Genomic DNA, 14,595 nt, shown 5'->3' on the forward strand with positions numbered 1-14,595 from the left:
GTTTGCTTCTTCGCAGCTTCATTGGGGCGAAACAGCTTTTGGGTTCGATCGTTTACATACCAACCGTTGGAGTAACGATGGTGTTCCTGATCTTTTAACCAATCGGAGCTCTGCATTCAGACCTTTACTTTCTTGGTAAAAAAAGTGTTTGCACGTAGCAAGATATCGGATACTAATTATTGATAATCTTGCAGCTGAAGGAGATTTTGAGATTTCGAGATCGTATTTAAGATTTCAGTGACAAACCCAAACCTACAATGTTGGGAAATATTGCTTCTCTTTAGTCACATTGCACTTCACAAATCTTGATTTAACATTCTAAACTTTTGAATACTTCTTCTTCTTCTTTTGGCTCAACAACCGATGCCGGTCAAGGCCTACCAACCCACTTGTGGGGTTGGCTTTCAGTGACTTATTGATTTCCCCCCATAGCAGGATAGTCAGTCCTACGTATGGCGGCACGGTCTATTTGGGGCTTGAACCCATGACGGGCATGTTATTAAGTCGTACGAGTTGACGACTGTACCATGAGACCGGCTCAATACAAAACTTTTGAATACATCACATGGAATTATCTTCGATACAATTTTGAAATTTGTTCAAAGATTGTCCTCAAACATATTTTCTTTCCCAAATCATTGAAGTTATCAACCTAAGCTCTGCGTCAGATTGTCTTTCCGAAGTATTTTAAGATTAATCAAACAATGTTGATAGCTTTAGATACTTTTTTGAACAGCTGGCGTCAGTTCGAGCTTAATCTCACTCTTGGTAGGCGAGATGGAGCCCAACAGTCGGCTGCTTAAGAATTGAGGGCGGGATTTACTTTAGCTTCCAGTTGCTACTCTCGCCACTCTCGCCGTCCAGAACAAACTATCATCGGATCACCATTTGCGATCTAGAAACAGGGGAAGTGTGGTAATGCGTGGAGGACGAGGAAAATAAATCCCTGATAAGCTTTCAACGCAACATTCGATGCAAAGGTAAGCGCGTATGTACGAGAGCGTAGTTTGGGGAGCACTGCGAGAGTGATTTCATAAATCCCGAAGGTGGTTCTGGCGGGCCCAGATCGAGCGAGCCAAGCAGAATTTCCGTAATTTATTGCTTTAAGTGCTGGATGCCGATAAGCGAACTGATATCATTCTTCTTTTCCGAGCGCCAAGCGCCAGCCGACTCCAACGACGGAAAGGAGAGGCCCAGAAGAGGCTCTTCGTGTTGCTGCCGTTGAAATCTTTAGTTTTGCTCCGTCCACTGGACAGAGTGGGATGTGGTCGAAAGGCAGACAAGAAAAGGAAGGGTTGAAGAGATAAGTCAACGAGTAAAGAGAGGGAGAGATGATATGGTCCAAATGTAAACCATTTTTCGTCGGCTTAGGGATTGCTGATCGCGACAATATATCGCAAAATACCAAATTGTCGCGCCAACGTACGCCGGACGTGGTGACTTCATGTCCCGCTTTCCATACTGCAGAGAAAGTAAAAGAGTCTGTCGTGTGGATGCCGAACAAATGTAGGCTTTAGCCAGTTCTACGGTGATCGTTTAATGGCGCCAATAGAAGATAAATTGTTCCTGGTCTTGGACGATTGTATGACCACTGTTTCTTTGTGTAACAAATAGTCGCAACTGTTTTGATTGCTGAATAATGATGTGCATTCTTGAAGGTAGTTTGAGTAAGTTCTCTGATAAAGAAATCGAAGAGTTATCCTCAATTTCCGTAAAAAAAAGTTCACTATCCGTTTACTTCATTTCCAATAATGCATTCAACTGATTAGACGTTTCGCTAGCACTCTGTCCCGACTTACCAAAGAGTATGATTCATTAAAATCGGATTATTAATTAGCACGACCCTGCTCTCGAGCTAATCCTATCACAACGTCAATGCTCCGGGCAACAGTAAAAGGTTTTCGGTTTCCCGATGGCCCAACATCGTGGTCCATTTAGTTAAGCTATCACACATCAGCCTTTGTATCGAGCCGTCTTCGCCACTGGGACAACATCGCGGAATAATATCTCCCCACCACCACAAGTCAAGGACCTCTGGCATTAGCACAACCACACCGAAGGAAACGCTATCTAATAAGGGCCAAAGAAAAGCAGTCCAACAGTCGACTGATAGTATGGTCAGGGAACGAAATAAGCTCTCTTCCAAAAGCGTCTCCCCAATCAGTACGCTCCAATCTAAGCTGTGTGACGGTCAAAAACCGAACCAAAAACCAACCAAAAACCAGCCGTTTTTCGATGTGTGCAGATTGTAGATTTGGCCTGGTCCTGGTTCCGCTCCTATCAGTGAACAGAACAGATGAACTGGCCGGTCGGTGGCTTCCAATAGCAGCAGTAACAAGAGAAGAAAAAGCTAAATAAAATAAATAAAACCACTTTAGATCGTATGGTTGCGATCCATTAGGTTTATCATGGCGCAGTGATCGAACGATGGAGCTTGGCGAGACTTGGACACGTCGGAGGCTGTCGAGGAGGTTCGCCGACTGTTGTTAGTCGATTTTGGATTGTGTCGACAGACGTTGCTAACAGTTAACGGTCGGTTGGTGGCGTGAATCGTAAGCATTACGCTACTTACATCGCGTTGAACATCCTCTTCGCCGACGATGCGTCGATCGTTCTGATGATCTTTATGTGCGCTTGCCATTCGCGCGCTTGACCAAGACCAAGCATCCCTCGAATCTTGCCGATGGTATCACACGGGACAATAAAACTGCAGTAAATTGACACACCGAAGCTGATGAAAGTACATGCGTTCTAGAGCTGGTGATGGCTTGTAGGTCTGATGACCCGAAACATGACAAAAACAGGCAATGAAACAGGCTTTAACGGTTCATGGCGCACCTTTTTCGGAAGACATAAAATTGCTTTACGATTTACTCAAGGGCTGTATATCATGTAGATTGGTAACTATGTCATTTAGTCAACCAAACTAATCTAACAAAGGATATTTGTTGAGCTGTTTGGTATGTGAAACAAAGTACTTTAAGCAATTACAATTACCTTTCATCCAAACAAGAATTTTTTGAATGAGATTCATAATACGCTAGAAAAATGACTCAATTCTATGCCATGATCTGAACGATTATGTACTTTGATTTGAGTAATGAAATGTGTAGTAATACGGGTTTCTTTGATTTATGATCAAAATTTTCTTCCATCCAATGGTGTTCTGCAGAAATAAATAATGATCATTATCGCACATTTTCTAGAGATGGCTTAGCACCGTCAGCCGTTTTATCGCAGTATCCTGAATGTGCTACAATGCAATCTCTTTTGTTTTATGAACGATAATCACAAATGGGTACTTAACCAAGTACAGTACGGGCTAATACACAGACTCTAGGTACAAAATACCTGAGCGATCGAGTAAGAGCCGAACCTCACTTAACGATCGTAAAACAAATACACATTCCAACCACACGGTCGGCCCATGAGGAAAGACCATAATGTAATTCGGCACGAGTAGATGCATAATGAATGAGACAAATTATACAGCGAACCGACGCTGGTGTGAATGTGAAAACAGACGTCATAACAGTGAAGGACCCCATCCATCGTTCCTAGCTTGAACAAACCAAGTGCTGAATGGACGGAATTAACAACATAATTACGGTTTCGCTCCAACCGAAGCAAACCGATTGGAGTGTTTACCCTCGGGTCGTTCGATTCTGGACGTTCTGGAAAAGAAAAACCCGAAAATTACACCCCATTAACGGATTATTTGACTAAACAACTATTATCCAACGGGAGGGGCACATGAGTTTAGGAGCGGACCTTTCGGCGAATACGTGAGGTGAGTGATGAAGAAAACAGAAACGAGGTACGCTAAAGCAATATGGTGTGAACTCACGCCACTGCGGTTGAGCTTAATCATATGGTAAGTTACCTGCCGACGAATGACTGTGTTTGTGTGGTTTTTATTCGATTAACCTGATTACGATTGTTACAAGGTGCTTTGGAAGAATAGTACCAGAAGGGAGACAAACAGTTTGTTTGATTTGGAACGAAATGAAGGGGTGTTAATTAGATGGAAAAGAGAAATGTGATGCTGAGGGCTTTTTGGTTTTTGCAAATAAACGATGTATTGTTGATGTGAGCAGTACGAATAACATGCGTTAATTAAGAACAAAAGATTGAAACTTGATTGTTGATATCATATCATATCGAAAAAATAAGGAGAAAGAGAATACGCATTGTATTTAAATTGTTTGGACCAGTAGATAGTCGAAGTATTCGTCAAAATGCTAGAATTCGATAAGATTTGAACACTTTCAACAGATAACATGTCAGTTAATATTATGAAGCAATTAAAAAGAAATAGGTAATATCAATATCATTGTACTTTCGCAAGAGCTTAGACCACCATGATATTCTTCTAATGCTGGTAAATGTCAAAAGCCTAAATCTATGCCCTTTTCAACATTCGCTTTTACCACGATAACACCAATTCCCGAGGTTCAACAATTCACCCGGATGACGAAAACGGTAACGGTCGCTCAGTAACGATGTTGATGATGATGATGACGATATTGATCACGGACTGCTCGGTGGTTGTAACTGTCAACGCTCCGGCCTCGGCCTTTGGTCGCCGTAATCGGGCCTCATCAATCTAAACATTGCGCCACCGTCGTTCTGGGTCACTACCAACAGTATTTCCCCGAACGACCAGTCTAATTCATAATGTAAATAGCATAATGAGTGTGATTGTGTGTGTTGGTGTTAGAGCCCACTGCAACTGTCAGTCAAGTTAACACCATTAATTTCTCCAATCGATTAAATTGGGCAGAGGCTGACTGATACAAATCGAGCAGTGTTGTTCGGGATGGGCGTTTGTCTCATGATTTTTCGTTCGTTGTCGACCAAGGGCTCAAAGGACTGATGTCAACATCACCCCATCTAATAATGTCCTTATGGGTAATGTTTGTGTTGGGTTTGATTATTGTCACTCGAGTTGTTGATTTGTTTTCAGTAGGATAATTAACGTTCTTTTCGGCTTTCAAATGAATAATTGATGTTGATGTGTTGTTCGGAAGGTTTGATGAAAGTAAGTACGTAGTTTCCAAGTAACGAGATTGCTGCTCACTTAATGTACGAGAAGCAAAACGAATGATGGATTTTACTTACTTTGATTGAAGTAATAACTTATATCCAATATCGATTATTAGGCTGTTGTTATCAAACATATTTTTTTCTATCGTTTCTTATTTTTTGTACTTTACTGTCAGAAAAAGATAATAGTTTTTTTTAGATAGTTTGTCTCAGAAGGTAAAATAATTAATCTGTTTTACTCTTCACTTTCGATTCGATTCAAGCGATTCAAATATTTATATTACCATAAGTTTCTCCTTTCCATCCAGCACAATCCTACCCATGCTATTATCATAATTGGATGCTCTCCTTTTACTCCACCACATTCCCATTAAAACCTTTTCTCAGTTTTTTTTTGCGACTGACACGCTCACAACAATCAACACATTTGCAACAACGAGCGTGACACATTCCTGGATAGGATTGTACCAGGATGATGGTTTCCACTGTCCATGTCTGCCACAGGATTAACTTTATCTGCTTCAACCGGGTGCGGACCTTCATGACTCGCACGGAAAATGTCTTGATGTCGGAGAAAAGGATTTGATTCGTACTTTTCCACCCGCTCTCGACACCCGGTAAGAATCGGATAAGTCCAGTATATCCCATCCGCCGGAAGAGACAGCGGAGACACTCGGATGGATTCTGACGCGATTTAGGTTTCAGCATCTAGCGAAGGTTTATTGTTTATGCGCTATTTATATCACCAACGGTATGCGCAGAGAACACGAAGCGTTGGCCGTCATGCTGGAGAGCGCACCACGTTTATTGCAATTTCCAGCACGGTTGACAGATAAAATTCGAGAGAAAGAAATAGACTTGCGCTAAAATCCGTCCGTTGGTCCGACATTTCCATTTCCAGTTGGGTCGCTTTTAGAAAATAAATATCATATCATACACCAGAATAAATCAGACGATCACACACGTTTGAGGAAAGCAGGGAACAGACAACAAGACCAGGGTCTTCATGTTTTTTTGAAGTGGAAATAGAACTCTTTTCTGCTCGCCGATGATAAACAACGGCTTGTATCAGAAGTTGTTAGGAAATGGAAATGACACAATCGCGATTCTCCATTGCAGTCCAATAAAATTGCAAAATTCAAAGGGTACGGGCGTCAACGAACCGGAACCTTCCGACTGAAGACCCGAGGGTAGAAGTGCACAGGTATCATATCATTTTGTGATACGCACTTCGAGGTGAATGTTTGTGTGTGTAGCCACCGCGAAAAAACATTGTCACCCGACCACAAGGTTAGAGGTTCTTGTAGAGACCTCGTGTTTTCCATTTGCGTGGTTGATTGTACTGCTGGAAAGATGAATAAAATATATTGTCTATCTAGTTTCCGATTATGACCCGCAGGTACCAGCAGGTTCTGTATGCAATACATGCAACCAACCAACCATCGTACAACCGAGGAGAGGAGATACACTCAACTATCGGTTGGGAGTTAGCTCGCGGGTCTGTCGTGGTTCCAGTTGTCACAGAAAGTATCTAGGAAATGACAACGGAACCGCGCAACAGATAGCAGTCCTAGAGGCGCCGTACCACGCCAAACGAGTTATCGCACAATTGGGGCGTTGGACTTGTGAAAGTAATGCGGCGAAGAATGTTTGTTCTGAAGAAAGTGGAAGCGTTCTGACGGCATTTAGGAAACACTTCATCTAAACCATTTAAAAAGGATGGAAAACAGAGTAGGAGAGAGCGAGCCAGATGGGAGTTACTGCGTTATGCTGGTGAAATTTATGCACTTGGCTGCTGCCACCTTCATCTTGATACTGCAACAACGAGTGTTTCCGGTGAAACTAGTTAGGTTCGCAACGAGAGCACGGAAGAATAACGCAATCGTCTTCGGGGAAATTGTTATGAAATGCTAAGAGTGGTTTCTCGACAAAACATTTATCAAATCAGTGGAGTGTATGGTTTTGTGTGATAACTATAACGTTACTATGAGAATATTGTGCTTTTCAAAAAGGTGTTTGTGATAAAGACTTTAGAATAAGAAAGATTAAATATTTGGATTGATAGAAGTTTAGCAAAGTTAAGCAAAGTTTAGTGAATTTTTTATTTTGCCCTCATCAAAACTGTTTAGTGGAGATATTCATGTGCCTAAAACAATAGGAAATCATGTCAAGGCAATGTTTGAAGTTTTAACGACACATTCAAAATCTGTTAAAATATTTGAAAATTGAGGGGATAGGTAAAAATGTCTTTGTAGAATCAATGTAGAACATTTATTAATCTAAAATTTATTATTTAATTGTAATAACTGAGCTTTACTCACTTAGTCAATTTGATTTTCAAAGCAAGATAGATTCAAATTGAAATCATCGCACGCATTGAGACAGCAGTCATTGATACCATTCTTGACTTTCATTTTACCAACGATATGAAAAAGGAATATACTTTACACTGTTCGCTTTAAACGTTCATAATTTCTATTCCCTTTTGCACTTACTCCATCCAACTCAAGTATGTCTCGTCTCCTTTTCATCTGTGATTTTGTCAAACAGTAGTCAATCGTCATCTGAAGAGATCAGGAAATTCAGTTCGCATCTTTTATTCTCTCATACAAACTCATATCATGAAGTCTACCCTTGCGCATATTAAAATCGAAAACCAATTTTATCACAACTTTGGTCTTAGTATATTGCAAGAATATATCAAAAGAAACATTCTACACTCTCGAATGATGATGATTGCTTATGGTTATTTTCCCGCCCGAGTGTTCCATTCAACCCTACTACACTTTCAACCCCACCACACTTTTCGGAAAATAGACTCATAACCCTTTGGAAGATATTTCATCACAAATTCTTTCCTTGCACCTTCCAAATCGGTTCACTTCCGCTTTCGGTCGTTGCTCATGCTCTGTTCGCTGATTTAAATCTTCTCCCGAGGCTCTCTTACCTATTTCCCAACCGAGCAGCTGGGGTGATTGAACTGGGCTCAACTTGATGAGATACTCTGGGTAAGTTCTACCGGCTTTCGTCAAAGGAACTGTGGGAAAGAGTGTGAGTACTTCATCGTCAAAGTTGCTACCGGTGTCAACTCATACAGTTCCATTTTTGTCTCATTTTAGTATCTCTTTCTTACATTCAAATACCTCGGGAATGCTCCAAGGAAAACTTATTACAACGGTAGCGATGATAGAAATGATGATAATAAATTATGCTTCTCTTCTTGAGGTACAATTTTTGCCACACTTCTGTCAGGTCGCATGAGAACGAGATTTGGGGAATGATTCTTCTTCACCGAGTGGGTTGAAAGTCACATGGGACACGCAGATAGCAGTGTAAGTTTGGCTCTCGTTTTGCGAGACTTAAGGATGACTATCAGGGGCAGGAAATTAGGAAACACCGTTCAGAATACAGAATTATGTGACTTGGATTTATTTATGAGCTAACGAAAGAGAGAATACGAAAAGAGTCTGCATTGAATTCCATCGCTGTCAAGCGGATGTGGTGCTCCAAAGAACACAGTGAAGAGATAAACGTATCGGAATTCGAAAGGTTGGAATTGAACTCGTACTAAAGAATTATTTTGTCCACATTAGCCCATGTTTCATCGAATTTCTCATAAAAATGACACTAAAAGGGAAAGCAAGGGAGTAGACATTCGAAAATTCAGTACGTTATGGATGGTTGTATTCGTATTTGATTGATTCGTATTTAAGAGATATTTTTACTTGGGGATGTAAAAGTATAATTTATTGCTAACAATCAGTTACCAGTTCAGACTTTCACGAGCCATTCTCGTCTCGTTTAGTTTTTAGGTGGTTTAATCTTCTTGCACTTAATAACCTATATTGGGAAATGAATTCGATCAACTGCCCTGATCTCCGGTTACATTTGTCATCAGCTTATCCATCAGCGGATTACTTTAAACATCTTACAATGTGTTGCAACAAAGTGCAGTCTAGTATATTTACCACCAACTGAGAGGAGTTGTTTTCAAAAGCTTTTGCGAATAAAAAGGTATCATTAATCAGAGATTACTCGCCAACACTGTTTAGCCCACTGAACCAATCAGGGCAAATACTTCAACTAGTACTTTCTTTTGCTACTTTATACTGTAAATAAAGTTATTCTGCTTCAAAATTGTTGAATAATTAATAAACTAATTATCGGTCTAATGCTCTTAAGAACAACAAATACAATGAACCTGAAAGAATAAGTTAATCCATTCAATGTCTCCTACTTTACCCGCTTCATGAGTGTCTCTCAAAGCACGGTGAAAAAACACACTCATTCTACATGCTTTTAATCCTCACTTTCATTCACCAGCTCATTAATCATCTTTTCATCGATTTATCGCATGGAATAAGCCAACGTCGTCAACGGGTCACCCCTGCATACTAGTCCCCGAAACGATTGATCGAACGGTTGCAGTGTCAGCAAGACAGTCGCTCAGCCATTAAGGACACTAAACCCCACTCGCTATGGATGACGTTCGATTTTTCATCGATTTCATCAACGCTTCTCGGCCCGATCTTCGACGTGGGTGTGACGCGACAGACCGTTGACCATCGATGGCGAACCGTTTCTGGCGAAAGATAATCCATCGCTTTGCAAATGTCTTCCAAAGGTCGTGGAGTCGGTTCCAGTTTGCTGTACGATAAGGAACCGGTCTTTATGCCATCGTTTAGAAGATAATTTTGCAAACAAATCGTGCTGGAAACCTTTCCGGTGGCAGGAGAAATATGTACGCATGTTTGTTTGTAGCTGGCGGTAACCGTACATTCTCATCAATGACATCGTTTGTTTCTTGTCCAAAGGACCGAAAGAGACTGTTTCCGGAGCAGAATTGTGCGCGTTTTAAATTAACATTCTAAGGAAAAAGCCACAACCATACAAAAACAGCGGAAGGACATGGCCACAATGATTTACCTCGGCGTGGCTCGAGTTATTGAAAACGGATCTTCATTGCAAAATCCTCAACCGCGTACAACACATCCGTAAGCCACAAATAGTCGCTTGAAATGTGAACGGTCGTGGTTTTGCGTTGACGGTATAATTAAATTAATTCTATTGTTGTAAAGCATCACATTAGCGACATTTGGATCGAAATCAACGGAACGTTTGTTGGTCCTTGTAGAATAATGTGACCAGCGTGGCATAATGTGACCAGCGTGGTATTAAAAACATGCTACAAGGTGGAAAACAAATAACGTTTCCTGTGCGGTGTTTGGACGCGAATTATGACCGGCAGTGATGCTATTTATGTATCTTCCGGTGTACATACCAACGGTGTAGAATACCCCACAAGAAAATACGGTTTAAAAGCCAACCGTTATGGGGAACATACTTGGAAGGATATTGCTAGAAAAAAGGAATTTGCGGGCGAGTGCAGCTTATTATGTTAATGCAATTTCTATGCAATCGACTGTAAATATATCGAGTGGCTTTCCTTCCATTGATGTCCCGCCCCTGGACCACCTGTGTGTGTTACATTTCCGGTGGCCAGTAGGAGCTCATTCTCGCCAAAAAAAGGACAAAAATAAACGATTATTGTGTTGGCAACAAGCTGGGCCGGAACCAGCACAAGCTTATTGCGGCACACGTCCTGCTGGGCTCTACTTGCATGGGGTCGTTCCTCGATGGCTTTCTTGGGCACATACGCTGGTATTCACATGCTATTTTTCATGCTTTTTTCACTAAAGTGCAAGGCTTGTCGCATTATGGTGTGTTTTGTACTGCTTCCATTCAATGGAATATTTTTTAACAAGGTATTGAAGATTATCCTTCAGAGCGTAGAGTAAAACAGGATCATTTTGTGGCCAGGAAGAGGCAGTTTGTTGCAGCAGTTGGACAGGAAATTAGTTCGTGCTGTTTTAGGATGGAAATTCAACTATATTGGCAATACTTTATGCAGTTATTGCATATTGCAAGTGTGTTTTGAAGCTTGATTAAGCATTGCAGTTACTGGTTCCATTGACGAAGCACTTCCTCTATTAATATGAAATAACTTATACATTGAAGGACTGCGTTTTGAAACGCAAATGGAATCATCAGCATTCAATCTGTCATAAAACTTTTTTTTTCGCGGTGGAGTTTGGTTTACTTTCTCTGATTCTTTGCTCTTCGAACAAAAGCATTAAAAGACCATTTATATATTTTTACAGATTTTTCAATTAACACTGGAAACAATGCAAAACTTTTTCCTATCAAAATATACGCTGACAGTATTAATTCGCTTTCATTCATTCTGAACTTTTTTCTCCATTCTATTGCATTGTTTTGTTTATTTCCTTTTTTCACTCGATCATCGTTTTGTTTCTGCTTATGGATGCGTATTTTACAACAAACTGCTTTTTTTCGTCTTTATTCCCGATCGGCTCCTATTGAGATTTGTTTCATTTTTATTTCATTGTCAATATCTTTGCATTCCACTCTATCCAGTGCAGGCAAAAACGCTCGCTCAAGCTCAACAAACTCATCGATGCATCCAATTGCTCTTAATGCATCAAAGTGTTTGCCTTCGATAGGCGCCCGAACGCAGCAAATGCATCGAAAACAGTTTATTATTACCTCTTGTTGCATTGTGCTCGATATTACCTGTAAGCATATAAGCACACTCAGGCTCACACGCACCCGATACGATTGAATTCCTTTGCTCATCCCTTTCCATCCCTCGTGCACAGGACATCCGGTTGCGTACAGTACGGTGAGGTCGGTCATGCAGGAAAAGGGTGGCTGGACTGTTGCATTTATCACGTACCAACATGCGACCACATTCCGCTGCGTGTTGACGATTGCCCGGTGTGCATTGGTGTAGAAAAGCGTTTCCCGGTGGCGTTAACCGGTTCGTATTACGCACGACTCAATGAAGCGTGTGCCATTCGTGCGTTGTGTGTGTGGTTTAAAATGGAAAAGTGAACGATTAACTTTTTACTGTACTTGATGAACCGTTGAAGTATTTTGGTTAGTGAGAGAAAAATACTTGACATATAGTAAACAAAATATCAATCATATTCGAAATTATTCTAAGTGAGTGTTCAGAAAAATTGTGTTTTGCTAATGTAGGCTCGCTGTGAGGTCTTTATAAATTTATTCAACATTCTATCGACGCTGACATCAGCTGAATGATGCCAAAATCGAACACGTCATCGATCGATCGATTGTAAATTCCTTCCTCGAAGCTATTTTGAAGCTCTCCGCACGTTCCTCGCATACCAATTATGCACTTAAACTGCGCCCAATAATAACAAAGAATACACAAAAAAACACTTCACCCTTGTTAAAAAAGAGCAAAAAAACATAAAAAGTGGTCAACCGAAAGGGTTACCCATTCGACACGTGAGGCGATCGTGTGTCGCGCCTGTCTGAGGATCAATGGCATTACAAAGCTGAAGAGCAAATATTCAGCTCTTTTTCTCTGCGTTTTCGCTTTCGGAGTGCGAGTGGCGTTCAAAAAAGCCAATGTCCATTGTGTTTGGAATATAAGAAGCACACACACTCACTCACGGAGGGCTTACATATTTCAATCATTATTCAATTTGTTTTTCGATGGCTATCGCGTTTGCGTACCGTTTCATCGCGTCGTCGATTGAATTGAACGAATTTTGCATTTCGTTGGTAGATTGTACAGAACAAAGTCACCTGGAGACGGCGGATAACCTACATCTCGATTGGAATGAACTATGTCCGGATCATTGTTTCGGTTTGAGGGCAAAGCAGAACCAAAATAACAAACGTTTGAGGGTCTCGTTAGCGAAACGATCAAAGTGACAGACGTGTGTGGTCATCCAGCGATAACATTGTTTGGACAGAATATCTTGCCGTTACGCCAAATTTTGAGTCTTGTTACATGGTTTAAACTAGTTAAAATTAAACTCTCATCATTGCAGTTTAAGAAGAATGAATTTAATATTTTCGCATTTTTTAAATCATTATGAAATTGAAAAAGTTATATTTGTTCGATATTGGGATGCTTTCAGTGATCTTTCATACGCTTCAGTGAGTATAAATAATCGTTCAAAAAAGCAAAAAAGACAAAACACAAAACTGAGAATACACAATCAGGCTGCAACAAAGATTCATATACTGACAGAGAACAGGAAGCACGATATCTTTTGTTACTCTTGATTGAATAGCATCTTCTTCGCTGAAACAATAAAACGTGGGGTTTACTTTCACCTCAATCAACGACTTCTCCTAGGATGACCAGGGGTTTGACACTCTACAAACAACAATAGGAACTGACGCGATAACAAAACTTATTCATGCTTGAATCTCGGATTTTTCTACCAAAACCAGACTTGTACAAAATCAATACTTGGTCCATTTTTCTTCATCGTTGCGCAGTGACTTCCACAGCAAATCCGCTTATTAATGAATGAAGTCGTTGATAGCTTTCATTTCACATTTAATTGAAATGGAATAACTCTTTATACCTTCCGTGGTAACTGCAGCAATTCTTCTCCCAACCCATCTCAACCACTTCGAAAACCGTCATGAATTGCCAGCTGGTCGGGCTCAAGCCGACGGGTATAGGTTTCAAATTTGTTAACAACTTGTAACTGTCAACGAACGCAACGGCGGCTGCGGTTGATGCGGCACCGTAAACGATGGAATAAATGTTTCTTTTATTCGCATGCTGGCACGAGGCTTACTACCTTCTCTGCTTCCTCCACACACCCGCATCACTCGCAGCAAAACGATGAATAAAAACGATCATCTCATCCTACCGCCACCAACAACATTCTGCCGACTAAAACAACAAAACCACGGGATAAGTGGAAGAAACAAAGAGTCAGAAAGAAACGAAACCAGCCCGACACAAGCTGAGCAACGGTGGGCACGACGCAGGGCTCGGTTGAATATGGTAAGAAATCATCCCAACCAGGCAGGCAGGCACGAACGCCTCGGCAATCGTTCCAGCGTCGTGGTCACCGCAGGCTAAGAAAAAGGTGGAAAACGGCGAATCCAAAAACCTCACACTCCATGGCCATGGTTTGCGAACGGACGCGCGCTCGCTGCAACAACTTAACCGACACCAGCGAAACTGGCCTTGGAGCTGCGGTTGGATTCCGGTTCGATGGCAAAGAGGTGCTTAAAAGCTCATCCTAATATTCACCTCGCTCGCGCTTCAATTACTTGCTGATACAGCACCATCCGGCCGAGGTAGCGCAGGGCAGAATTTGGGTGGTTTCATTTGGAAAATAAATTATTGCTTTTTTAAATCTCATAATAAATTGTAACCATAAATTTACACGCTTCTTTTGCCCGTGTGACTGTAGGGATCTGAAGGAGGTTTCTTGTTTTTCCTTGGCGATTCTGCAGAATGATCGTTACGCTAGGCGTGTGGATCTCGTCTGTTTTGTCTTGCGTCGCAATTTTTGTTGAATTGCCCGCGCTTCGTTCCGCTCATTTGATCGTGATTAATAATTAATTTTTCGGCGCATTCTAACACGTTGATAGGAAACGTTTATCGAACATCTAATAGGGGTAATTGCCTGAAGCGAGCCCAAACTACGCAAGATCGTAAATAGATCTTATGTGCTTGTGGGT

The 14,595-nt window shown here is 41.2% G+C and overlaps 1 protein-coding gene across 1 annotated transcript in view; it reads right to left on the reverse strand.

The window, feature by feature from the left end:
• Window positions 1-14,595, reverse strand: part of LOC121597504 (nuclear transcription factor Y subunit gamma-like) — a 111,007-nt gene that overhangs the window by 16,120 nt on the left and 80,292 nt on the right. The window lies entirely within an intron of this gene.

This window comes from Anopheles merus, chromosome 3R, assembly GCF_017562075.2.
Source record: "Anopheles merus strain MAF chromosome 3R, AmerM5.1, whole genome shotgun sequence".
Classification (NCBI taxonomy): Eukaryota; Metazoa; Arthropoda; class Insecta; order Diptera; family Culicidae; genus Anopheles; species Anopheles merus.